The sequence below is a fragment of the Arachis stenosperma genome, chromosome 3 (genome assembly GCF_014773155.1).
Source record: "Arachis stenosperma cultivar V10309 chromosome 3, arast.V10309.gnm1.PFL2, whole genome shotgun sequence".
Lineage (NCBI taxonomy): Eukaryota > Viridiplantae > Streptophyta > Magnoliopsida > Fabales > Fabaceae > Arachis > Arachis stenosperma.
This window is the reverse complement of record NC_080379.1, coordinates 117,117,929-117,143,872: the sequence shown is the minus strand read 5'-3', so window position 1 is coordinate 117,143,872 and position 25,944 is coordinate 117,117,929. Positions and strand designations below refer to the sequence as shown.

Here is a 25,944-nt window from a genome sequence, read left to right as displayed (position 1 = left end):
CGCCAGAATGTGCACCATTCTGGGCGTTTAACGCCAGGATGGCAAAGGGGGAAGATTTGTTTTCAAAATCAATTTTTTTTTCAAGTTTTCAAAGTTTTTCAAAATCAAATCTTTTTCAAATCATATCTTTTCAATCAATGTTTTCAAAATCAATTTTTTTCCTTTTTCAAAGATACTTACTAACAATTAATGATTTGATTGAACATTTTTTGCCTTTTCTGTTGAGGAAGGTTTTATGTTTGAATCATATCTTTTCTTGTTAGGCAAGTCATTAATTTTTTAAAATCAAATCTTTCTAAAATTGTTTTCAAATCATATCTTTTAAAATTGTTTTCAAATCATATCTTTTCAATCATATCTTTTTAAAACCATAATTTTTCAATCACATCTTTTTCAAAATAAGTTTTCAATCATATCTTTTTGATTTCTAATTTCAAATCTTTTTCAAAAATCACTTGATTCTTTTTCTATTCTTAGTTTTGAGAATCAATTAGTGTTTTTCAAAATGTTTTCAAAATCTTTTACTTAAATTTTCGAAAATTACTTCCCTTCTTCTCACATCCTTCTACTTTTGGACTAACACTATCCTTAATGCAAAATTCGAACTCCATCTTCTTTGATAAGTTCGAATTTTCTACTTCTGTCTTCTATTCCTCTTCTTCCTCTGACACCTCAAGGAATCTCTATACTGTGACATAGAGGATTCCATATTTTCTTGTTCTCTTCTTCTTCATATGAGCAGGAACAAAGACAAAGGCATTTTTGTTGAAGCTGACCCTGAACCTGAGAGGACCTTGAAGCGAAAGCTAAGAGAAGCTAAGGCTCAACTCTCTTTAGAGCACCTGACCAAATTCTTCAAGGAAGAAGAACAAATGGCAGCCGAAAACAACAACAATGCCAACAATGCAAGGAAGGTGCTTGGTGACTTTACTGCACCTACTCCTGATTTCTATGGGAGAAGCATCTCTATCCCTGCCATTGGAGCAAACAACTTTGAGCTTAAGCCTCAATTAGTTTCTCTAATGCAACAGAATTGCAAGTTTCATGGACTTCCAATGGAAGATCCTCATCAGTTTTTAGCTGAGTTCTTGCAAATCTGTGACACAGTCAAGACTAATGGGGTTAACCCTGAGGTCTATAGACTGATGCTATTCCCTTTTGCTGTGAGAGACAGAGCTAGAAAATGGTTGGACTCTCAACCTAAAGAAAGCCTGGACTCTTGGGAAAAGCTAGTCAATGCCTTCTTGGCAAAGTTCTTTCCACCACAAAGATGGAGTAAGCTTAGAGTGGAAGTCCAAACCTTCAGACAGAAGGATGGAGAATCCCTCTATGAAGCTTGGGAAAGATACAAACAATTAATCAGAAAATGTCCTTCTGACATGCTTTCTGAATGGAGCATCATAGGTATTTCTATGATGGTCTCTCTGAACTATCCAAGATGTCTTTGGATAGCTCTGCTGGAGGATCTCTTCATCTGAAGAAGACGCCTGCAGAAGCTCAAGAATTGATTGAAATGGTTGCAAATAACCAATTCATGTACACCTCTGAAAGGAATCCTGTGAACAATGGGACTAATCAGAAGAAAGGAGTTCTTGAGATTGATACTCTGAATGCCATTCTGGCTCAGAATAAAATATTGACTCAACAAGTCAATTTGATTTCTCAAAGTCTGTCTGGAATGCAAAATGCACCAAGCAGTACTAAGGATGCTTCATCTGAGGAAGAAGCTTATGATCCTGAGAACCCTTCCATGGAAGAGGTGAATTACCTAGGAGAACCCTATGGAAACACCTATAATTCTTCATGGAGAAATCACCCAAATTTCTCATGGAAGAATCAAGAGAAACCTCAACAAGGTTTCAACAACAATAATGGTGGAAGAAATAGGTTTAGCAATAACAAGCCTTTCCCATCATCTTCTCAGCAACAGACAGAGAGTTCTAAGCAGAGTACTTCTGACTTAGCAACAATGGTCTCTGATCTAATCAAGACCACTCAAAGTTTCATGAATGAAACAAGGTCCTCCATTAGGAATTTGGAAGGACAAGTGGGACAGCTGAGCAAGAAAATTACTGAACTCCCTCCTAGCACTCTCCCAAGTAATACAGAAGAAAATCCAAAAGGAGAGTGCAAAGCCATAACCATGGCCGAATCTGGAGAGGAAAGAGAGGAAGAGGACGCCACTGAGGAAGACCTCAATGGGCGTGCACCAACCTCCTCTGAGTTCCCCAATGAGGAACCATGGGAATCTGAGGCTCAAAATGAGACCATAGAGATCCCATTGGACTTACTTCTGCCTTTCATGAGCTCTAATGAGTATTCTTCCTCTGAAGAGGATGAGTATGTCACTGAAGAGCAAGTTGCTAAATACCTTGAAGCAATCATGAAGCTAAATGACAAGTTACTTGGAAATGAGACTTGGGAGGATGAACCACCTTTGCTCACCAAAGAACTAGATGACTTGTCTAGGCAGAAACTGCCTCAAAAGAGGCAGGATCCTGGGAAGTTTTCTATACCTTGTACCATAGGCACCATGACCTTCAAGATGGCCTTGTGTGACTTAGGATCAAGTGTAAACCTCATGCCCCTCTCTGTAATGGAGAAATTAGGGATCTTTGAGGTACAAGCTGCAAGAATCTCACTAGAGATGGCAGACAACTCAAGAAAACAAGCTCATGGACTTGTAGAGAATGTTTTGGTAAAAGTTGAAGACCATTACATCCCTACTGATTTCATAGTCCTAGAGACTGGGAAGTGCATGGATGAATCCATCATCCTTGGCAGACCCTTCCTAGCCACAGCAAAGGCTGTGATTGATGTTGATAGAGGAGAGTTGATCATTCAAGTGAATGAAGAATCCTTGGTGTTTAAGGCCCAAGGACATCCCTCTATCATCATGGAGAGGAAGCATGAAGAGCTTCTCTCAAAACAGAGCCAAGCAGAGCCCCCACAGTCAAACTCTAAGTTCGGTGTTGGGAGGCCACAACCAAACTCTAAGTTTGGTGTTGAACCCCCACATTCAAACTCTAAGTTTGGTGTTGGGAGGTTCCAACACGGTTCTGAGTATTTCTGAGGCTCCATGAGAGTCCTCTGTCAAGCTAATGACATTAAAGAAGCGCTTGTTGGGAGGCAACCCAATGTTTTATAGTTAACTATTTTTTTGTTATTTTATCTTTTTTGTAGGTTGATGATCATAAGAAGTCACAAAAACAATGAAAAAAGCAAAAACAGGATGAAAAACAGGAAGAAAAACAGCACACCCTGGAGGAAGAAGCTACTGGCGTTTAAACGCCAGTAAGCCTAGCAGTTGGGCGTTTAACGCCCAGTCTGGCACCATTCTGGGCGTTTAACGCCAGAAAGGGGCACCAGACTGGCGTTAAACGCCAGAAAAGGGCTACAACCTGGCGTTAAACGCCAGGAATGGGCACCAGCCCGGCGTTTAACGCCAGAAATGGCTCAAAACGTGGATTTTGATGCCATTTGGTGCAGGGATGACTTTTCCTTGACACCTCAGGATCTGTGGACCCCACAGGATCCCCACCAACCCCACCACTCTCTCTCTTCTTCTTCACCCATTCACCAATCACCTCAACATCTCTTTCTCTTCACCACTTACATCCATCCTTCATAAACCACCACTTCTCCCCCTTTTTTGGCCGAACCACAAAGCCATCTCCCTCTCCCCCATTTCTTCTTCTTCTACTCTCTTCTTTCTTCTTTTGCTCGAGGACGAGCAAACCTTTTAAGTTTGGTGTGGTAAAAGCATTGCTTTTTGTTTTTCCATAACCATTTATGGCATCCAAAGCTGGTTCAACTGAGAAGGCATGACCTCAAGCCTATCACTAAGAAAAGGATGGAGCAAACAAGAGATCCCTAAGATACCTCAAGGGATGCACTTTCCTCCACAAGACTACTGGGAGCAAATTAACACCTCCCTAGGAAAATTAAGTTCTAACATGGGACAACTAAGGGTGGAGCACCAAGAACATGCCATCCTCCTCCATGAAATTGGAGAAGATCAAAGGATCATGAGAGAGGAGCAACAAAGACAAGGAAGAGACATTGAGGAGCTCAAGCACTCCATAGGATCTTCAAGAGGAAGAACAAGCCGCCATCACTAAGGTGGACCCGTTCTTTAATCTCCTTGTTCTTTATCTTCTGTTTTTCGAATTTTTATGCTTATGTTTATCCATGTTTGTGTCTTATGATCATTAGTATCTCAGTGTCTATGCCTTAAAGCTATGAATATGAATCCATCACCTTTCTTAAATGAAAACTGTTTTTATTACAAAAGAACAAGAAGTACAGGATTTCAAATTCATCTTTAAAACTAGCTTAATTAGTTTGATGTGGTGGCAACACTTTTGTTCTCTGAATGTATGCTTGAACAGTGCATATGTCTTTTGAATTTGTGGTTCATGAATGTTAAAATTGTTGGCTCTTGAAAGAATGATGGAAAAGGAGACATGTTACTGAGGATCTGAAAAATCATAAAAATGATTCTTGAAGCAAGAAAAAGCAGTGAATACAAAAAAAAAAAAAAAAAAGAGAGAGAAGCAGAAAAACGAAAAAAAAGGGGAGAAAGAAAAAAAGAAAAGAAAAAGAAAGAAATAAAGCTGTGATCCAAGGCAAAAAGAGTGAGCTTAAGAACCCTGGACACCTCTAATTGGGGACTCTAGCAAAGCTGAGTCACAATCTGAAAAGGTTCACCCAATTATGTGTCTGTGGCATGTATGTATCCGGTGGTAATACTGGAAGACAGAGTGCTTTGGGCCACAGCCAAGACTCAATAAGTAGCTGTGTTCAAGAATCATCATACTTAACTAGGAGAATCAATAACACTATCCGGATTCGGAGTTCCTAAAGAAGCCAATCATTCTGAATTTCAAAGGATAAAGTGAGATGCCAAAACTGTTCAGAGGCAAAAAGCTACTAGTCCCGCTCATCTAATTTGGAGCTTAGTTTCATTGATAATTTGGAGTCTATAGTATATTCTCTTCTTTTTATCTTATTTGATTTTCAGTTGCTTGGGGACAAGCAACAATTTAAGTTTGGTGTTGTGATGAACGGATAATATGTACGCTTTTTGGCATTGTTTTTAGTATGTTTTTGGTAGTTTTAGTTGAGTTCTTAGTGTATTTTTATTAGTTTTTAATTAAAATTCACTTTTCTGGACTTTACTATGAGTTTGTGTGTTTTTCTGTGATTTCAGGTATTTTCTGGCTGAAATTGAGGGACCTGAGCAAAAATCTGATTCAGAGACTGAAAAGGACTGCAGATGCTGTTGGATTCTGACCTCCCTGCACTCGAAGTGGATTTTCTGGAGCTACAGAAGCCCAATTGGCGCGCTCTCAACGGCGTTGGAAAGTAGACATCCTGGGCTTTCCAGCAATATATAATAGTCCATACTTTGCTCAAGATTTGATGGCCCAAACCGGCGTTCAAAGTCACCCTCAGAATTCCCAGCGTTAAACGCCGGAACTGGCACCTAATTGGGAGTTAAACGCCCAAACTGGCATAAAAGCTGGAGTTAAACGCCAAGAAGAGTCTCTACACGAAAAATGCTTCATTGCTCAGCCCAAGCACACACCAAGTGGGCCCGGAAGTGGATTTTTATGTCATTTACTCATCTCTGTACACCCTAGGCTACTAGTTTTCTATAAGTAGGACCTTTTACTATTGTATTTATCATCTTCGGACATCTAGTTCTTAGATCAATTTGGGGCTGGCCTCACGGCCATGCCTAGACTTTTGTTCTTATGTATTTTCAACGGTGGAGTTTCTACACACCATAGATTAAGGTGTGGAGCTCTGCTGTACCTCGAGTATTAATGCAATTACTATTGTTCTTCTATTCAATTCCGCTTGTTCTTTTACCAAGATATCACTTGTTCTTCAACTTGATGAAGGTGATGATTGACACTCATCATCATTCTCACCTATGAACAAGGTGACTGACAACCATTCTTGTTCTACAAGCATCCGAGGCTTAGTGAATATCTCTTGGATTCTTCGGAATCTTCGTGGTATAGGCAGGACCTGATGGCGGCATTCAAGAGAATCCGGAAGGTCTAAACCTTGTCTGTGGTATTCTGAGTAGGATTCAATGATTGAATGACTGTGACGTGCTTCAAACCTGTAACCTACTGGGCGTTAGTGACAGACGCAAAAGAGTGATTCTATTCCGGTAGGGGAGGGAACCAAACCGGTGATTGGCAGCACTGTGACAGAGTGTGTGCATTAGCTTTCACTGCGCGGATGGGAGGAAGCTGCTGACAACAGTGAAACCCTACACGAGCTTGCCATGGAAAGGAGTAAGAAAGGATTGGATGAAGGCAGTAGGAAAGCAGAGAGACGGAAGGGAAGGCATCTTCATACGCTTGTCTGAAGCTCTTACACCAATGATATACATAAGTATCTCTATCTTTATCTTTACGTTTTATTCATCATCTATACCCATTTGAGTCTGCCTGACTGAGATGTACAAGGTGACCATAGCTTGCTTCATACCAACAATCTCCGTGGGATCGACCCTTACTCGCGTAAGGTTTATTACTTGGACGACCCAGTGCACTTGCTGGTTAGTTGTGCGAAGTTGTAGTGTTCACAATTTCGTGCACCAAGTTTTTGGCGCCGTTGCCGGGGATTGTTCTTGTGTATGGACAACTGACGGTTCATCTTGTTGCTTAGATTAGGTATTATTTTTTTCAGAGTTCTTAAGAATGAATTCTAGTGTTTCAAGGTGATGTTCTTATCATCACCAAGGCTGATTGATTCTCATCAATTTAGCTCTTGAATGCAATGTCCTGCTGAAGCTTGGCCGGCCATGTCTAATTCCTTTAGACTAAAGCTTTAGACTAACATTGCATGATTCCTGGAATTCTCATTAAGAATTTTGATACCTTTTTCCACTTAATTTTCGAAAAACACAAAAAAATTTACAAAATCATAAAAACCAAAAATATTTGATGTTTCCTGCTTAAGTCTAGTGTCTCATCTTAAGTTTAGTGTCAATTGCATGCATTCATTCATGTGTCTTAAGGATCCTCAAGTAATTCTTGATGATTTTTGTGTTCTAATCTTTGAACTCTATTGACTTGAAGCATTTTGTGTGTCTCATATGCATTATCATATTGTTAGTGTCAGTAGTATACAAACTGCTAAGTTTGGTGTCTTGCATGCATTGTTAATTGATTCCTTTTGCATTTTGATTATTAAAAAAATCCAAAAATATTTTTTTATTTGTGTCTTTTCAAGTCAATAATACAGAGAATTGAAGATTCAGAACATACTGCAGAGGAATCACACAGAAAAAGCTGGGCATTCAAAAATGCCCAGTAAAGAAGACAGACTGGCGTTTAAACGCCAGCCAGGGTGCCTGGTTGGGCGTTTAACGCCCAAAAGGGTAGTAGTTTGGGCGTTAAACGCCAGAATGTGCACCATTCTGGGCGTTTAACGCCAGGATGGCAAAGGGGGAAGATTTTGTTTTCAAAATCAATTTTTTTTTCAAGTTTTCAAAGTTTTTCAAAATCAAATCTTTTTCAAATCATATCTTTTCAATCAAATGTTTTCAAAATCAATTTTTTTCCTTTTTCAAAGATACTTACTAACAATTAATGATTTGATTGAACATTTTTTTGCCTTTTCTGTTGAGGAAGGTTTTATGTTTGAATCATATCTTTTCTTGTTAGGCAAGTCATTAATTTTTTTAAAATCAAATCTTTCTAAAATTGTTTTCAAATCATATCTTTTAAAATTGTTTTCAAATCATATCTTTTCAATCATATCTTTTTAAAACCATAATTTTTCAATCACATCTTTTTCAAAATAAGTTTTCAATCATATCTTTTTGATTTCTAATTTCAAATCTTTTTCAAAAATCACTTGATTCTTTTTCTATTCTTAGTTTTTGAGAATCAATTAGTGTTTTTCAAAATGTTTTCAAAATCTTTTACTTAAATTTTCGAAAATTACTTCCCTTCTTCTCACATCCTTCTACTTTTGGACTAACACTATCCTTAATGCAAAATTCGAACTCCATCTTCTTTGATAAGTTCGAATTTTCTACTTCTGTCTTCTATTCCTCTTCTTCCTCTGACACCTCAAGGAATCTCTATACTGTGACATAGAGGATTCCATATTTTCTTGTTCTCTTCTTCTTCATATGAGCAGGAACAAAGACAAAGGCATTTTTGTTGAAGCTGACCCTGAACCTGAGAGGACCTTGAAGCGAAAGCTAAGAGAAGCTAAGGCTCAACTCTCTTTAGAGCACCTGACCAAATTCTTCAAGGAAGAAGAACAAATGGCAGCCGAAAACAACAACAATGCCAACAATGCAAGGAAGGTGCTTGGTGACTTTACTGCACCTACTCCTGATTTCTATGGGAGAAGCATCTCTATCCCTGCCATTGGAGCAAACAACTTTGAGCTTAAGCCTCAATTAGTTTCTCTAATGCAACAGAATTGCAAGTTTCATGGACTTCCAATGGAAGATCCTCATCAGTTTTTAGCTGAGTTCTTGCAAATCTGTGACACAGTCAAGACTAATGGGGTTAACCCTGAGGTCTATAGACTGATGCTATTCCCTTTTGCTGTGAGAGACAGAGCTAGAAAATGGTTGGACTCTCAACCTAAAGAAAGCCTGGACTCTTGGGAAAAGCTAGTCAATGCCTTCTTGGCAAAGTTCTTTCCACCACAAAGATGGAGTAAGCTTAGAGTGGAAGTCCAAACCTTCAGACAAAAGGATGGAGAATCCCTCTATGAAGCTTGGGAAAGATACAAACAATTAATCAGAAAATGTCCTTCTGACATGCTTTCTGAATGGAGCATCATAGGTATTTTCTATGATGGTCTCTCTGAACTATCCAAGATGTCTTTGGATAGCTCTGCTGGAGGATCTCTTCATCTGAAGAAGACGCCTGCAGAAGCTCAAGAATTGATTGAAATGGTTGCAAATAACCAATTCATGTACACCTCTGAAAGGAATCCTGTGAACAATGGGACTAATCAGAAGAAAGGAGTTCTTGAGATTGATACTCTGAATGCCATTCTGGCTCAGAATAAAATATTGACTCAACAAGTCAATTTGATTTCTCAAAGTCTGTCTGGAATGCAAAATGCACCAAGCAGTACTAAGGATGCTTCATCTGAGGAAGAAGCTTATGATCCTGAGAACCCTTCCATGGAAGAGGTGAATTACCTAGGAGAACCCTATGGAAACACCTATAATTCTTCATGGAGAAATCACCCAAATTTCTCATGGAAGAATCAAGAGAAACCTCAACAAGGTTTCAACAACAATAATGGTGGAAGAAATAGGTTTAGCAATAACAAGCCTTTCCCATCATCTTCTCAGCAACAGACAGAGAGTTCTAAGCAGAGTACTTCTAACTTAGCAACAATGGTCTCTGATCTAATCAAGACCACTCAAAGTTTCATGAATGAAACAAGGTCCTCCATTAGGAATTTGGAAGGACAAGTGGGACAGCTGAGCAAGAAAATTACTGAACTCCCTCCTAGCACTCTCCCAAGTAATACAGAAGAAAATCCAAAAGGAGAGTGCAAAGCCATAACCATGGCCGAATCTGGAGAGGAAAGAGAGGAAGAGGACGCCACTGAGGAAGACCTCAATGGGCGTGCACCAACCTGGCATAAAAGCTGCCGTTTAACTCCAAGAAGAGTCTCTACACGAAAAATGCTTCATTGCTCAGCCCAAGCACACACCAAGTGGGCCCGGAAGTGGATTTTTATGTCTTTTACTCATCTTTGTAATTCTTAAGCTACTAGTCCCCTATAAGTAGGACCTTTTACTATTGTATTTTCATCTTTCAATCTTAGGATCTTTTGATCATGTTTTTATGATTGAACCCTCTCTGGGAGGCTGGCCATACGGCCATGCCTAAACCTTGTTCTTATGTATTTTCAACGGTGGAGTTTCTACACACCATAGATTAAGGTGTGGAGCTCTGCTGTACCTCGAGTATTAATGCAATTACTATTGTTCTTCTATTCAATTCCGCTTCTTCTTTGTCCAAGATATCACTTGTTCTTCAACTTGATGAATGTGATGATCCGTGACACTCATCATCATTCTCACCTATGAACAAAGTGACTGACAACCACTCTTGTTCTACAAGCATATGAGGCTCTAGTGTTTATCTCTTGGATTCCTGATACACGATGCATGGTTGATCGCCTGACAACCGAGTGCTCGCCTGACAAACGAGCCAGCCATTCCGTGAGATCAGAGTCTTCGTGGTATAGGCGAGAACTGATGGCGGCATTCAAGAGAATCCGGAAGGTCTAACCTTGTCTGTGGTATTCTGAGTAGGATTCAATGATTGAATGACTGTGACGTGCTTCAAACTCCTAGCAGGCGGGGCGTTAGTGACAGACGCAAAAGAATCGCTGGATTCTATTCCGGCCTGACCGAGAACCGACAGCTGATTAGCCATATGCTGTGACAGAGCATAGGAACATTTTCACTGAGAGGATGGGAGGTAGCCACTGACAACGGTGAAACCCTTGCATAAGCTTGCCATGGAAAGGAGTAAGAAGGATTGGATGAAGATAGTAGGAAAGCAGAGAAACGGAAGGGAAGGCATCTTCATACGCTTATCTGAAGCTCTCACCAATGATATACATAAGTATCTCTATCTTTATCTTTATGCTTTATTCATCATCTATACCCATTTGAGTCTGCCTGACTGAGATTTACAAGGTGACCATAGCTTGCTTCATACCAACAATCTCCGTGGGATCGACCCTTACTCGCGTAAGGTTTATTACTTGGACGACCCAGTGCACTTGCTGGTTAGTTGTGCAAAGTTGTGTAGTGATCACAATTTCGCGCACCAACAAGCTGCAAGAATCTCAATAGAGATGTGGTGCACGAAATTCTAATCTCAATATCAAAATCATGATTTCTTATGATCTCGTACCACTAACTAGCAAGTGCATTGGGTTGTCCAAGTAATACCTTACGTGAGTAAGGGTCGATCCCACGGAGATTATTGGTTTGAAGCAAGCTATGTTTATTTTATTATTCTTAGTCAGGATTTCAATTAAAATTATCAGTTTGAATTATTAGAGAAATAAAAGAGCATGAAATAATTACTTGTAGTGCAGTAATAGAGAATATGTTGGGGTTTTGGAGATGCTTTGTCCTCTGAATTCCTGCAATATAATATTCAACTCAATAACATAATTGCAAAGTTCCTTCCATGGCAAGCTCTATGTAGGGTGTCATCGTTGTCAATGGCTACTTCCCATCCTCTCAGTGAAAATGGTCCAAATGCTCTGTCACAGCACGTCTCATCTGTCGGTTCTCAATCAAGTTGGAGTAGAATCCATTGATTCTTTTGCGTCTGTCACCAACGCCCAGCCTTCAGGAGTTTGAAATGCGTCACAGTCATTCAATCCCGGAATCCTACTCGGAATACCACAGACAAGGTTTCTGCTTTTCAGATTCTCATGAATGCCGCCATCAATCTAGCTTATACCACGAAGATTCTGATTAAGGAATCTAAGAGATGCTCATTCAATCTGATGTAGAACGGAGGTGGTTGTCAGACACACGTTCATGGAATGAGGAAGGTGATGAGTGTCACGGATCATCACCTTCTCCCTAATTAAGCGTGAATAAACATCTTAGATAGGAACACGCATATGTGAATGGAAAAATATAAGTGATTGCATTAATTCATCGAGACGCTGCAGAGCTCCTCACCCCCAACAATGGAGTTTAGAGACTCATGCCGTCAAAGAGTATGTAATTCAGATCTAAAAATGTCATGAGATGTAAAATAAATCTCTAAAAGTTGTTTAAATACTAAGCTAGTAACCTAGGTTTATAGAATATGAGTAAACTAAGATAATTGGTGCAGAAATCCACTTCTGGGGCCCACTTGGTGTGTGCTGGGGCTGAGACTTAAGCCTCTCACGTGCTTGGGCTGTTTCCGGAGTTGAACGCCAGGTTGTAACGTGTTTTGGGCGTTGAACTCCAACTTGTAACCTGTTTCTGGCGCTGGACGCCACACTGCAACATGAAACTGGCGTTGAACGCTAGTTTACGTCGTCTATCTTCTTACAAAGTATGAACTATTATATATTGCTGCAAAGCCCTGGATGTCTACTTTCCAACCAATTAAGAGCGCGTCAATTGGACTCTTGTAGCTCCAAAAAATCCATTCCGAGTGCAGGGAGGTCAGGATCCAACAGCATCAGCAGTCCTTTTTCAGCCTAAATCAGATTTTTGCTCAGCTCCCTCAATTTCAGTCAGAAAATACCTGAAATCATAGAAAAACACACAAACTCATAGTAAAGTCTAGAAATATGATTTTTGCCTAAAAGCTAATAGTATTCTACTAAAAACTAATTAAAACATACTAAAATCTACATGAAATTACCCCTAAAAAGCGTATAAAATATCCGCTCATCACAACACCAAACTTAAATTGTTGCTTGTCCCCAAGTAACTAGATGAATAAAATAGGATAAAAAGAAATTAAGAAGCAATAATATCTCAGAGTTTCAAGTGAAGCTCAGGTTTTAGTTAGATGAGCGGGGCTAGCAGCTTTTTGTTTCTGAACAGTTTTGGCATCTCACTTTATCCTTTGAAATTCAGAATGATTGGCATCCGTAGGAACTCAGGATTCCGATAGTATTATTGATTTTCCTAGTGTAGTATGTTGATTCTTGAACACAGTTACTTTATGAGTCTTGGCCGTGGCCCTAAGCACTTTGTTTTCCAGTATTACCACCGGAAACATAAATGCCACAGACACATAATTGGGTGAACCTGTTCAGATTGTGACTTAGCTTTGCTAAAGTCCCCAATTGGAGGTGTCCAGAGCTCTTAAGCACACTCTTTTGCCTTGGATCATGACCTTAACCACTCAGTCTCAAGCTTTTCACTTGGACCTGCATGCCACAAGCACATGGTTAGGGACAGCTTGATTTAGCCGCTTAGGCCTGGAATTACTTCCTTGGGCCCTCCTATCCACTGATGCTCAAAACCTTGGATCCTTTTCACCCTTGCCTTTTGGTTTTAAGGGCTATTGGCTTTTTTTCTTTTTCTTGATCCAATGATTCCTTGTAATTTTAATTTTAAATTTTTTTCCACTGCTTTTTCTTGCTTCAAGAATCAAATTCATGATTTTTCAGATCATCAATAATATTTTTCATGTTCCTCATTATTTTAGGAGCCAACATTCGTAAAATTCAAGATACAATTTATGCACTGTTCAAGCATTCATTCAGAGAACAAAAGGTATTGCCACCACATATAATTAATTATAATTTTTATTAAGAACTCGAAAAATATAAATTACTTCTTTATTCTAATTATCTACTATTTTATTCATGTTTGATGATGATGAGAAAAATAAATTATAACTTAATTGGAAATAAAACCAGCATAGATATGCTAATTACTACTACTACTACTGTATAACTTCTAAGGTAAATTCCTATAATAACACTATCATAGAATTAAAGCTAAAATTAGAACTCAACAACCTGTATTTTGGGAAGTGGATGTTCCTCTGATCTGTGGGGTGTTTGGTCCTTCAAGGATTAATTTCTGGCGCTTCAGCTCCCTTAAGTCACGCCCTTGCTCTTCTTGTTCCCTAAGCAATTTGCAAAGCATGCTACTTTGATTATTCTGTTCTTTCTTTATTTGGTTCATAGCTTCTTGCAGCTTGGAAACAGATGCCTCAAGATGTTCCCAATATTCGAATTGAGGAAGTTCTGGGAGGAATTCTTGTGCTCTCCTCTTGATTGGATCATCCTGCAGCTGTTGTCTATCCATTGATATTTTAGTGATTGGTCGTTCAACTGAGATATACTCAATTATTCCTATCTTCACTCCGGCATCTCTGCAGAGCATAGAAATTAAGCTTGGATAGGCCAATTTGGCATCCTTGGAGTTCTTGTTTGCTATTTTGTAGAGTTCACACGAGATTAGTTGATGAACTTCTACTTCTCTTCCCAACATGATGCAGTGAATCATCACTGCTCTTTTAACAGTAACTTTAGAACGGTTGCTGGTGGGCAATATAGAACGCCCAATGAAGTCCAGCCAGCCTCTGGCAACTGGTTTGAGATCTTCTCTCTTGAGTTGATTTGGGATGCCAATGGTGCTGGTGGTCCACCTGGCTCCAGGGATGCAAATATCCTCTAGAATCTTGTCCAGGCCTTTGTTTACCCTCATCATTCTCCTATTAAAGGAGTCTGGGTCATCTTTCAGTTGAGGAAGCTTAAAGATCTCCCTGATTTTGTCAGGATGGATGTGAACAATCTTTCCTCTGACTAAGGTCCGATAGTCATAGAGGGCAGCTCCAATTATTCTTTGCCTGTCTGTCTGCCACAGATTAGCATAGAACTCCTGAAGCATATTCCTTCCCACTTTTGTTTCAGGATTTGCTAGGATTTCCCAGTTCCTGTTTCAAATTTGTTCTTGGATCTCTGGATATTCATCTTCTTTCAGATCGAACTTGACTTCTGGGATCACCGATCTTATACCCATTATTTTGTAGTAATGGTCTGAATGTTCTTTAGTCAAGAACTTCCCTTGATTCCAAAGTGGTTTTGGAATACTCTCTTTCTTGCCTCTTGGGGTGGGTTGTTTTCCTTTAGAGGCCATGATCAAAGTGAGTATGTTTTTGTGATCACGGATAAGCACACCAAACTTAGAGGTTTGCTTGTCCTCAAGCAAAAGAAAAGAAAGGAGAGGGATAGGAGGAGAGCAAGTGTGGAATGGTGGATGATGAGAGGGGCGCCGAATGTGGATATAAAGGGAGGGAGGGTGGGTTTCAAAAATAAGAAGAAAAAGATAAGATAGAAGATATGATTTATAAAAGATATAATTGAAAAAATTGTTAATGATATTTGGAAAAGATAAATTTGAATTTTAATTTTGAAAGAAGATTTTTAAAAGATAATTGAGTTTTGAAAAACTTAAAAAAAGAGTTGGATTGGATTGGAAAACAATTTGTCTTTATGGATTAAGATGCATTTAATATTTTTGAAAAAAGATTTTAGAAATTAGGGTTTTTAGAAATTTGGGATTGAAAGATGATATTTTGAAACATGTTTATGCAAGAAATCGTGAATTGAAATATAAAAATTAGAAAATTTGTGAAGAAAACGACTTTTACCTCCTCCCCACCATTCTGGCGTTAAACACCCAAACGCTGCATGTTTTGGGGGTTTAAAGCCCAATTGCTGCTTCTCCTGCGCGTTCAACGCCCAGCTGTTGCTTCTTTCTGGCGTTGAACGCCAGGAAGTCCTTTGTCACTGGGCGTTTTTCTGAACGCCCAGGATGCTGTCAATCTGGCATTAAATGCCCAGAAGGTGCTTCTTTCTGGCGTTCAACGCCTAGAAGATGCTCCTTTCTGTCGTTTACACCCAGATGGCTACCCTTACTGGCGTTGAACGCCCAGTGGGTGCTTCTTTTGGGCGTTCAACGCCCAAAATGTTTCTTACTGGCTTTTTCACGCCAGTGAGCTTCCAAATTCCCTTGTAACTTTGTGAATTCAAGCAATTGCTATTTTACCTTGAAGATACTTGACATATACCTGTAAAAAAAAGACAACAATTAATTAACAAATAAACTTTGTAAATGGCTGGGTTGCCTCCCAGCAAGCGCTTCTTTATTGTCATTAGCTGGACTATTACTGAGCTTTAATCAAGCCTCAGTTTTGAGCATTCCTCCTCAAAATTCCCTTCAAGATAATGTTTGACTCTCTGTCCATTAACAATGAACTTTTTATTAGAATCATTATCCTGAAGCTCTATGTATCCATATGGTGATACGCTTGTGATCACATATGGAGCTCTCCATGATGACAAGTCATCATATACCCATTTTTCAAGCTAATTTCACTTGTTTTGTTAGCATTTATGCACTTTCTTGCATCCTAAGTAAGTGATTTGGAGTGAAAATGCATAAACTCTTTAAATCAAGCAACCACCATGAAATTAATGTTAATCCATGAGGTTTAAGATAATTTTAATTGAATTTTAATTGATTTATAAGCCTCTTGAATTTAGTGATACTTTGAGTGGATGTTTGGTTTATTGTAGGTGAAGAAAAGAAAAGAAAATGAAAAGCGTGGCCTAAGAAGCGTGACACAAGAAAAGGAAAGCGTGGCCAAAGAGGAGAGAAGCATGCATTGCAATGGGGGAAGCAACATTGCCCTCCACAAGGGCAGACTGCCCTCTAGGAGGGCAACATAGAGAACCAAATAAGAAAAGGCAACTCTGCCCTGCCCACTCCAAGGGCAGAGCACAAAATGGTGCCTTGGGACCAAGAGAAAGCAAACTCTGCCCTGCCCTTGTGGAGAGCAGAATCGGGCTCCATAAGGAAGAAAATCAAAGAGAAAAGGTCACCCATGCATGCCACAAGGTTCGAACAAGGAACCATGAGGAAGCCAAGCTCTAAGACCCATTGCCGTGCCAAGAAATCAAAAAAATTAATGAAGCGTGTGTATTCGCCCAGGTTCGAACACGGGCGTGCAATATGGCAACTCTGCCCTGCCCTTGGCGCGGGCAGGGCAGCAATTGGACTGGCGCACCACACAAAAATTTCTGGCGCACCAACTTTGCTTCCTGGCGCACCAAACTATCGTCCTGGCAAGCATCTGACGCGCGCGTTCCTCCCCTGGCGCACCAAAGCCTTCCTGCCCTGCCCTTGGCGCGGGCAGGGCAGCGTCCCACGCACCAACAAGCATCTCGCACGCGCACGCTCGTCCCTGGCGCATCAACCTTTTCCCGCCCTGCCCTTGGCGCGGGCAGGGCAGCTTCTCAAGCACAAGGCCATGCCAGACACGCACCACGCAGCACCAACTTGCACCAAGGCCGCACCAAGCTTGTGCACCATACATCAATTTTCTGCCCTGCCCTCCACAAGGGCAGGGCAGCCTCCTGGGAGTGACTTTTTGGGCCAGAATTCAAATTAAAAATTCATTTGAATTCATTTCTTCACCAATTCAAAAGCCCATCCAAATCCCATTATCCAAGAATAGAAAGTGTATAAATAGGAGTTAGTTTGATGTAATTAGAACCCTTTTAGCTACCTTTACTTTGAGCTTTGAATTTTTACTTTTATTTGGAGCTTCACTTTCTTTGAGTTTTCTTGAGAGAATTGACCGAGCACTAAGAGGATCAAGGGAGAATTGACTGATCTCCTTCCTCATTTCCCTTGGGCAATTCTACTCTTCTGTTTTTGAGTTTTGGGTGTGTGAAATTGGGGAAATTCTGTCCCAATTCCCATTCAAACTCTTCTCAAATTGTTTTCTGCATAATTCAGTTTCAATTCTGTTCTTCTATTGCTTCTTCTTTAATTTTCTGTCAATTGCTTAGATAATTCAGATCTGGGAAGGAAATTGGGTTTTAGGCTCTGCTACCTAAGCCTTGGGATCCTGAGATCACAATTCATTTTGGGTTCTTCTGTGAACCTTTGCTGCATTTTATTTTCTTTCTGTTTGAATGCTCTTTGCTTCTGATTCAAATTCTGCTCAATCAATTGCTGCAATTTACTTCTTCTTTGTTCAGATCGTGTAATCCCATTCCTCAATTCCCTTTTATATTCAAGCCATTTATCTTTCTTGCCATTTAAGTTACTGCAATTTAAGTTTCTTGCTCTTTAAGTTTCTGCACTTTTACTTTCCTGTTCTTTATTTTACTGCACTTTTTCCTTCCCCCTTTACATTTACTGTCATTTACTTCCTATTAAACACAAATCACTCAATCAAAACTTGATTCGCTTGACTAAACCACCCACTAAACTAAAATTGCTCAATCCTTCAATCCCTGTGGGATCGACCTCACTCATGTGAGTTATTATTACTTGATGCGACCCGGTATACTTGCCGGTGAGTTTTGTGTTGGATCGTTTTCCACACATCAAGTTTTTGGCGCCGTTGCCGGGGATTGAAATAGATTGACAATGATTAAGTGAAGTGGAGGTCTAGATTAAGCACTTTTTCTTTTCTGTTATTCTAATTCTTACTAACACACTAACTGTTTGAATTTTTGCTTAAACTAACTAAAACTTCATTCTAAGCTACAGATTGAAGTTCCATTGTATTTCTGGGTTTGTGTGTTTATTGTTGTGTGTTTGTATGTCAGGTATAGGAAGATCTTCTCCTGTCATCTCTGAAATTGATCAAAGGACTCTTCGGAGAATAAGAAGAGCTGAAAGAGGGAAGAATATTGTGGGAGAAGAAGAATCTGAGGAGGAATTCCAAGACATGGAAGGAGATACCAATCAACCTGAAGGAGGAGCCAATAATAATCAACATCAGAGAAGAGTCTTGGCTTCATACACATTTGCAAATGCTAGGCATTGTGGGAGTAGCATTCTTCCTCCCAATGTCAATGCAAACAACTTTGAACTCAAGCCACAACTCATAACTCTGGTTCAAAACAATTGTTCTTTTGGAGGAGGGCCTTTGGAGGATCCAAATCAACATTTGTCCACCTTCTTGAGAATCTGTGACACAGTGAAAACAAATGGTGTACCTCCTGATAGTTACAAGTTGCTACTCTTCCCATTCTCTCTCAGAGATAAAGCCACTCAATGGCTAGAGACCTTTCCAAAAGAAAGCATCAACACTTGGGATGACTTGGTGAGCAAGTTTCTTGCCAAATTCTACCCCCCTCAAAGAGTCCTAAGGTTGAAGACAGAGGTTCAAACATTCACTCAATTGGAGGCCGAGAACTTATACGAAGCATGGGAAAGATATAAGGCTCTATTGAGGAAATGTCCCCCAGAAATGTTTACTGAATGGGATAAGTTGCAAAACTTCTATGAAGGACTCACTCTTAAAGCTCAAGAAGCTCTTGATCATTCTGCAGGAGGATCCTTGCAACTCATGAAGACCACAGAGGAAGCTCAAAACCTCATTGAGATGGTGGCCAACAACCAATATTTCTTTGCTCATCAAAGACAACGCCAACCATCACAAAGAAGAGGAGTAATGGAGTTAGAAGGAGTTGATTCTATTCTGGCCCAGAACAAGATGATGCAGCAGCAGATCCAACAACAATTTGAACAAATGGCTAAGAGAATTGATGGCTTGCAAGTGGCAGCAGTGAGCACCACAAGCCAACCTCCAACCACTTGGGTGCAAAGTGAAGAAACTCAAGAAGAGCAACAACAAGAGCAGGTCCAATACATGCACAACCAAAATCCTGGAACAAATGAAGTCTATGGTGATACCTACAATCCATCTTGGAAGAACCATCCCAACCTCAGATGGGGAGACAACCATAATCAAACCCAACAACCATGGCAAAGAAACACAGGCCAAAACAATTGGAAAAACACAAACCACAACCCCCAGCCAAACACTAACCAAAACTCATACAGAAAACCACAAAACAACTACCCAAATTCTAACCAATACCCACCCAATAGCCACCCAACTAACCAAAACACTTATCTTCATCCATCAACACCACAAAATCAAACCATCTCCCAAGACTCACAAAGAATCACCAATCTAGAGCTACTCATGGAGAAACTAATGAAGAGCCAAGAATTGACAACCAAGAACCAAGAAGCCTCCATGAAGAATCTAGAGAGGCAGATTGGACAAATCTCCAAGAAGATTTCTGTTGAGAAGCCATCAAGTTCACTACCTAGTGACACCATTCCCAACCCAAAGGAAGAATGCAAGGTTGTGCAACTGAGAAGTGGAAGAGTGTTAACAGATAGTAGCCAAGGAGCAACAAAGAAGCTTATGGAGAATGACACTGAGCCAACAAAGAATGATGAAACCATCAACCAAGACAAGATAAGCAAGAATGCTCCAGAAAAGCTCACAGAGGAAGACAACACGCCACAGAATTTGAAGAAAGGAAAGAAGATCTTGGAGGAACCAACTCCAAAACAGCATCAAGTGGAGAAGAGCTCAACACCACTACTACCTTATCCACAAAGATTTCACAAGGAAACAAAGGACCAGCATTTCCACAAATTTCTTGAGACTTTCAAGAAGTTGGAAATTAACATACCTTTGGCAGAGGCTTTGGAACAAATGCCCCTGTATGCCAAGTTCTTAAAAGAGCTCATCAACAAGAAAAGGGATTGGAATGAGAAGGAAACGGTGATGCTTAGTGAGGAATGCAGTGCACTCATTAAAAAGGGACTCCCTCCCAAGCTTGAGGACCCTGGAGGTTTCTTCTTACCATGCACTATTGGAAACCTGTTCATTAACAAAGGGATGTGCGATCTAGGAGCAAGCATAAATCTAATCCCATATTCTCTAGTGAAAAAGCTTGGCATAGAGGAGGTGAAACCAACAGAGATGACTTTGGAATTGGTGGATCAATCAATAGTCTATCCTAAGGGGCTGATTGAGAACCTTTTAGTTAAGGTTGGCAAGTTCATCTATCCGGCAGACTTTGTGATCCTGGATTCTTCAGAAAATGGAAATGATTCCATAATACTTGGTCGACCATTTTTAGCCACTGCTAGAGCCATTGTGGACATAGAGCAAGGAGAGTTAACCCTTAGGATGCATGAGGAGAGCATCATCCTGAAAGTCTTCCCAAAATTACAAAGGGATGAAGAAACAAGCAGAATGAGTGATGATCTCCTTCCAAAGCAATCAACTGAAAAGGAAACGGAACAGAAAAACAAACAGATACAAGAAGAAAAGGGGATTCACAAGGAAGCAGGGGTGATCAGCAAGAAGGAAGGCATCACAACTCAAGTAACTGTCAAGAAAAAAAGATCAACAAGCAAGAAAAAGGTGAAGAGCAAGAAAAAGGCTCACAAAGGGTGGAAGAATAAGAAAATCCCAACTGAAGGATTTTCTAAGGGTGATAAGGTGCAATTAATATACCAACAGCAGGGAGCAGAAGATTATTACACTGTCAACCAAATTCTTTCTCTTGAGCATATGGAAATTGAGCATCAAAGCACACAGAAAAAGCTGACAGTGAGAGGTGACAAGCTGAGACATCACCAACATCAACCACCTTAAAGGGAGGTCAATGTCAAGCTAATGACAATAAAAGAGCGCTTCATGGGAGGCAACCCATGGTTTAAGATTTCTGTCTTCTCTTTCATTTAATAAGCTATGATTCCTCTAAATATGATTTTGAATTTTCATGCCTGGTAAATGCATATGTCATTTTGAAGCACATGGCAAACTTCTAAGTTTGGTGTACCTTAAGGCACACCCAAGCTCATTGTTCAAAGAAGAATATTGTCTTTTAGAGCATATGCATAAGTCTTTTGATAAAGTATGTGACCAAACACTAAGTTTGGTGTCTACATATGCAACAATGATCAGAGGATCATTTTCAATCATGGACTCAAAACCATACAGATAAGGGATCATACATCAATTTGTTTTTTAAAAAAAAAATGCATCAATTGTGAGAACGGTTTGCATTGTTAAGCCATCCCCTTAATAAAAGATAAGTTTGGTGTTCACCAACTTTTAACATTTTATTTAGGGACACAATTGATCACAAAAAAAATTTTAATAATTATTAAGCAAACCAAAACAACCTATTTTATTATTGCAAATAAGTTGCCACGGTTACATTATATTCTAAGCTTGCTGTTTTGATTTATGTAGGAGAAAAAGGTTAAGACAAACACAAGGAAGGGCCACGGCTAGGAGAAGCTATATGAGGGAGGTCACATGTGCCTAGGAGAACGTGCTCATAGGGAACAAAATTTGCATGCATGCAACATTGGATACCGAAGTGCATGCAACCAATGGGAGGAGGATCCTCGTCAAGCCTCAACCATGCATGCAAACCGTCCATCTCATGCATTCTTTGAATGAGCAAACCAATCTCAGCCCTTCATGAACACTCACGGTCCCCTCCTCATTCATTCATTGTGGTTTTGTTGAAAGGCTTGGAAACATGGCCTATTAATAGCCGTTGCATCAACACGGCATCCACATTCCTATTCAAGCTACTTTCATATGAAACCACACTCTATTCCACTTCCAAAGCCAACATAATTCCCTTACCTCACACATCAAAACCGAACCAAAGTTCACCCCAAACACAACATATATTTCTTCTACTCTTACTTCCTCTTTCTTTTCACTTTAATTTTCAATGGCATCCTCAAGCTCACAAAGAAGGCCGGGAAAAGAACCTATGGTAACCGAACCTCCATCATTTGATGCAAGAAAGTTTAGATCCCAATTCCATGAAGGGAGATATCATAGGTTCATGGTGGCAAAGAATGTTATCTATGAGAAAGGCTTTGATTTGAGGGAAGGAGAATACCCCATTATGAGGCAAATCACTAACGAAAGAAGGTGGGAACTCTTGTGTGCTCCTCTGACTGACATCAGTGCAGTAATGATTAGGGAGTTCTATGCAAATGCTGCAAAAGAAAACAAAAATAGTGCTCCTTACACAAGCTATGTCAGAGGGGTTGAAGTGAGTTTTAGCCCAGCTGCCATCACAAGAGCTCTCAAGTTGAGAACCATAACCTATCCAGAGCTTAGTTATGAGGCTAGATTGCAACGGGAAAATAATCCTGATGAGATCCTGCAAGGGATATGCATGGAAAATACAGATTGGGAAAGAGATTCAAAGGGGATTCCAAGTCACATAAGGAGGACAAATCTTACTCCTGTGGCTAAAGGATGGTTTGAAATAGTGAGGAGATCTATTCTTCCTACTGGAAATGCCTCTTGGGTCACAATCAAACGAGCATTATTGACACACTGCATCTTGCATGGAGGTGAGATCAATGTTGCACAACTCATAGCCGACAGCATTCAAGAAATGGCCGATAGCACAAGCAAGTCAAAAGGCCTTGGACATCCAAGCACCATCCAAAGGCTATGTAACAGAGCTAATGTCATTTTTGAAGATGAGGACACAACAAAAGTGAAGGTAGGAAAATGGATTACCAAGAAGAGCATGGAGGGAACGAATGAAGAAGAAGACCAAGAAGGGGTAGTAGCTCCTAGACAAAGGAGATCACAAAGAGAGGAAGGACGAAATCAGGCTTATAATGCCATAGATATGAGCCAATTGCAAAGATCAATTGAAGAATTATCTCATCAACTTATGCAGGCTCAACAAGGTCAAAATCAACTTATGCAGGCCGAACAAGGCCAAAATCAAGAGGGCCAAGTGAAATATCGAGAGCCCCATCCCGAATTCATGGAGCAATTCTTGAAAGAAAAATAAGAACGAGAAGCTTGGCAGCATCAAATGGAGGAAAAACAAGAGAGATGGCAACAACAAATGATGACTCAGCAGCAAGAATTTTAAGCACAGATCCTTGAAGGACAGAAAGAGCAGTACAAAGAATTCAAGGAATCATATGATAAGCTGTATTTCAGTCAAGCTAAAGAATCGGAATATAGTCACAACCTGTATCAATGGAAGAATGTTCATCATACCTTGGGAGAAGTTAGACATGTACAAAGAATGGAGTATGATGAAAACATGCAAGCAAGGTTGGAGTACTTGACCCACAATTTGCCAACACTCAATCCTGAGATCAAGCCATTTGAGCAATGCCCTGAATTCTTAGCCAAGCAACAAGCAAAATCTCATCAATACACTGAGTCAACCTTTAACACATTGGAAAACTTTGGGCTCAAAGGACTCATAGATTCTGTTTGGGCTAGAAGATGTCCTGGAGAAGAGATCCAAGATTACTCCAAGACAGGGAAGAGAAAGAAGAAGAAGGGAGAATCAAGCAGCAGCCATGACCATTAGAAGGTGGCAAAGTTCTTTCATACTTCCTCTTTCATGTCTCTAATAAGGAGATGCACGTCTGAAACATGATATGCCTCCATCATTTATTTCTTTTACTATTTGCATTTTTCTGTTCTTTGCTTTTCATTTTAGTTAGTTAATAATTAGCTAGAAAAATGATAAGTCTGCATAATGCTTGTATCCATCACTCAGTTTAAATATTGCTTTGTTTCCCATATGCTTAAATAAAAGAGTTTGGTTTGAATTGAAAAGTAAAATATCCAATGTTGCATAAGTATGAATGGAAGTTGGTGGTGGCATATGTGTTTGATTAAATGCATGACTCATGAAATAAGTGTTGCATAATATCATTCTCATTCAATTGTGAGTTAGCTTGCTGTTATAAAAACCCCTATCAAGAATGAAACAACCCTTGGTAACAAAAACAGAAAGAAAAAGGGAAAGAAAAAGCCAAAATGGCAAGAAAAACAAAGAATAAAGGTTGGACACCAATAGCTTGAATCTTAGGACATATGCCTGTGGTGTTCTTGTACTAAGATCTGCTTGGATGAGTAAATTCTAAGGGGTATTTTGAAACCTGGTCACTTAGATCAACTGATTTGGGATGGCCAATTGAAAATCCACAATAAAGAGCAACTTAGATACAAAGCATTTAGTTATCCAAAGAGATGCTGGGCATCAATGATCCTAGGAAGAATTAGCAAGCCAAGTGTCTGTGGTGGAGAGATGTTGAGCAAAAAGAAAGAAAAAAAAATAAAGCCAAAGGCTATGCTGCAGCATTTGACACCCAACCTATGAAAGAATAATAAGCTTGTTAAGCTTTGTAAGCCAAGAAAAGTTAGCAAGGGAGAGAGTAACAAAGTGAGTCTTATAACAGCAAGTCTAGCAAACCTTTGATGCAAAATGTGTATTATGCAGCAGCAACAATAAATGAGTTGTCATTGTCTGCATAAATACCCCATAGATCAAGTTCTGCTATCTGCATAATAAGGATATGCATTCTTTTCTTGTTCATCTCATTTACTCTTAATTTTGATGCTTGCTTGGGGACAAGCAAGGTTTAAGTTTGGTGTTGTGATGACAAGTCATCATATACCCATTTTTCAAGTTAATTTCACTTGTTTTGTTAGCATTTATGCACTTTCTTGCATCCTAGGTAAGTGATTTGGAGTGAAAATGCATAAACTCTTTAAATCAAGCAACCACCATGAAATTAATGTTAATCCATGAGGTTTAAGCTAATTTTAATTGAATTTTAATTGATTTATAAGCCTCTTGAATTTAGTGATACTTTGAGTGGTTGTTTGGTTTATTGTAGGTGAAGAAAAGAAAAGAAAATGAAAAGCGTGGCCTAAGAAGCGTGACACAAGAAAAGGAAAGCGTGGCCAAAGAGGAGAGAAGCATGCCGCATTGCAATGGGGGAAGCAACATTGCCCTCCACAAGGGCAGACTGCCCTCTAGGAGGGCAACATAGAGAACCAAATAAGAAAAGGCAACTCTGCCCTGCCCACTCCAAGGGCAGAGCACAAAATGGTGCCTTGGGACCAAGAGAAAGCAAACTCTGCCCTGCCCTTGTGGAGAGCAGAATCGGGCTCCATAAGGAAGAAAATCAAAGAGAAAAGGTCACCCATGCATGCCACAAGGTTCGAACAAGGAACCATGAGGAAGCCAAGCTCTAAGACCCATTGCCGTGCCAAGAAATCAAGAAAATTAATGAAGCGTGTGTATTCGCCCAGGTTCGAACACGGGCGTGCAATATGGCAACTCTGCCCTGCCCTTGGCGCGGGCAGGGCAGCAATTGGACTGGCGCACCACACAAAAATTTCTGGCGCACCAACTTTGCTTCCTGGCGCACCAAACTATCGTCCTGGCAAGCATCTGACGCGCGCGTTCCTCCCCTGGCGCACCAAAGCCTTCCTGCCCTGCCCTTGGCGCGGGCAGAGCAGCGTCCCACGCACCAACAAGCATCTCGCGCGCGCACGCTCGTCCCTGGCTCATCAACCTTTTCCCGCCCTGCCCTTGGCGCGGGCAGGGCAGCTTCTCAAGCACAAGGCCGTGCCAGACGCGCACCACGCAGCACCAACTTGCACCAAGGCCGCACCAAGCTTGTGCACCATACATCAATTTTCTGCCCTGCCCTCCACAAGGGCAGGGCAGCCTCCTGGGAGTGACTTTTTGGGCCGGAATTCAAATTAAAAATTCATTTGAATTCATTTCTTC

The 25,944-nt window shown here is 40.2% G+C and overlaps 2 non-coding genes across 2 annotated transcripts; both read right to left on the bottom strand.

Annotated features, from left to right (window-relative positions):
• Window positions 1-1,277: 1,277 nt before the first annotated feature.
• LOC130972527 (small nucleolar RNA R71) lies at window positions 1,278-1,385 on the bottom strand. Its single transcript, XR_009083690.1, has one exon. It is a non-coding gene; the product is annotated as a small nucleolar RNA R71 (small nucleolar RNA).
• Window positions 1,386-8,707: 7,322 nt separating this feature from the next.
• On the bottom strand, window positions 8,708-8,815 carry LOC130970998 (small nucleolar RNA R71). Its single transcript, XR_009082238.1, has one exon. It is a non-coding gene; the product is annotated as a small nucleolar RNA R71 (small nucleolar RNA).
• Window positions 8,816-25,944: the final 17,129 nt, after the last annotated feature.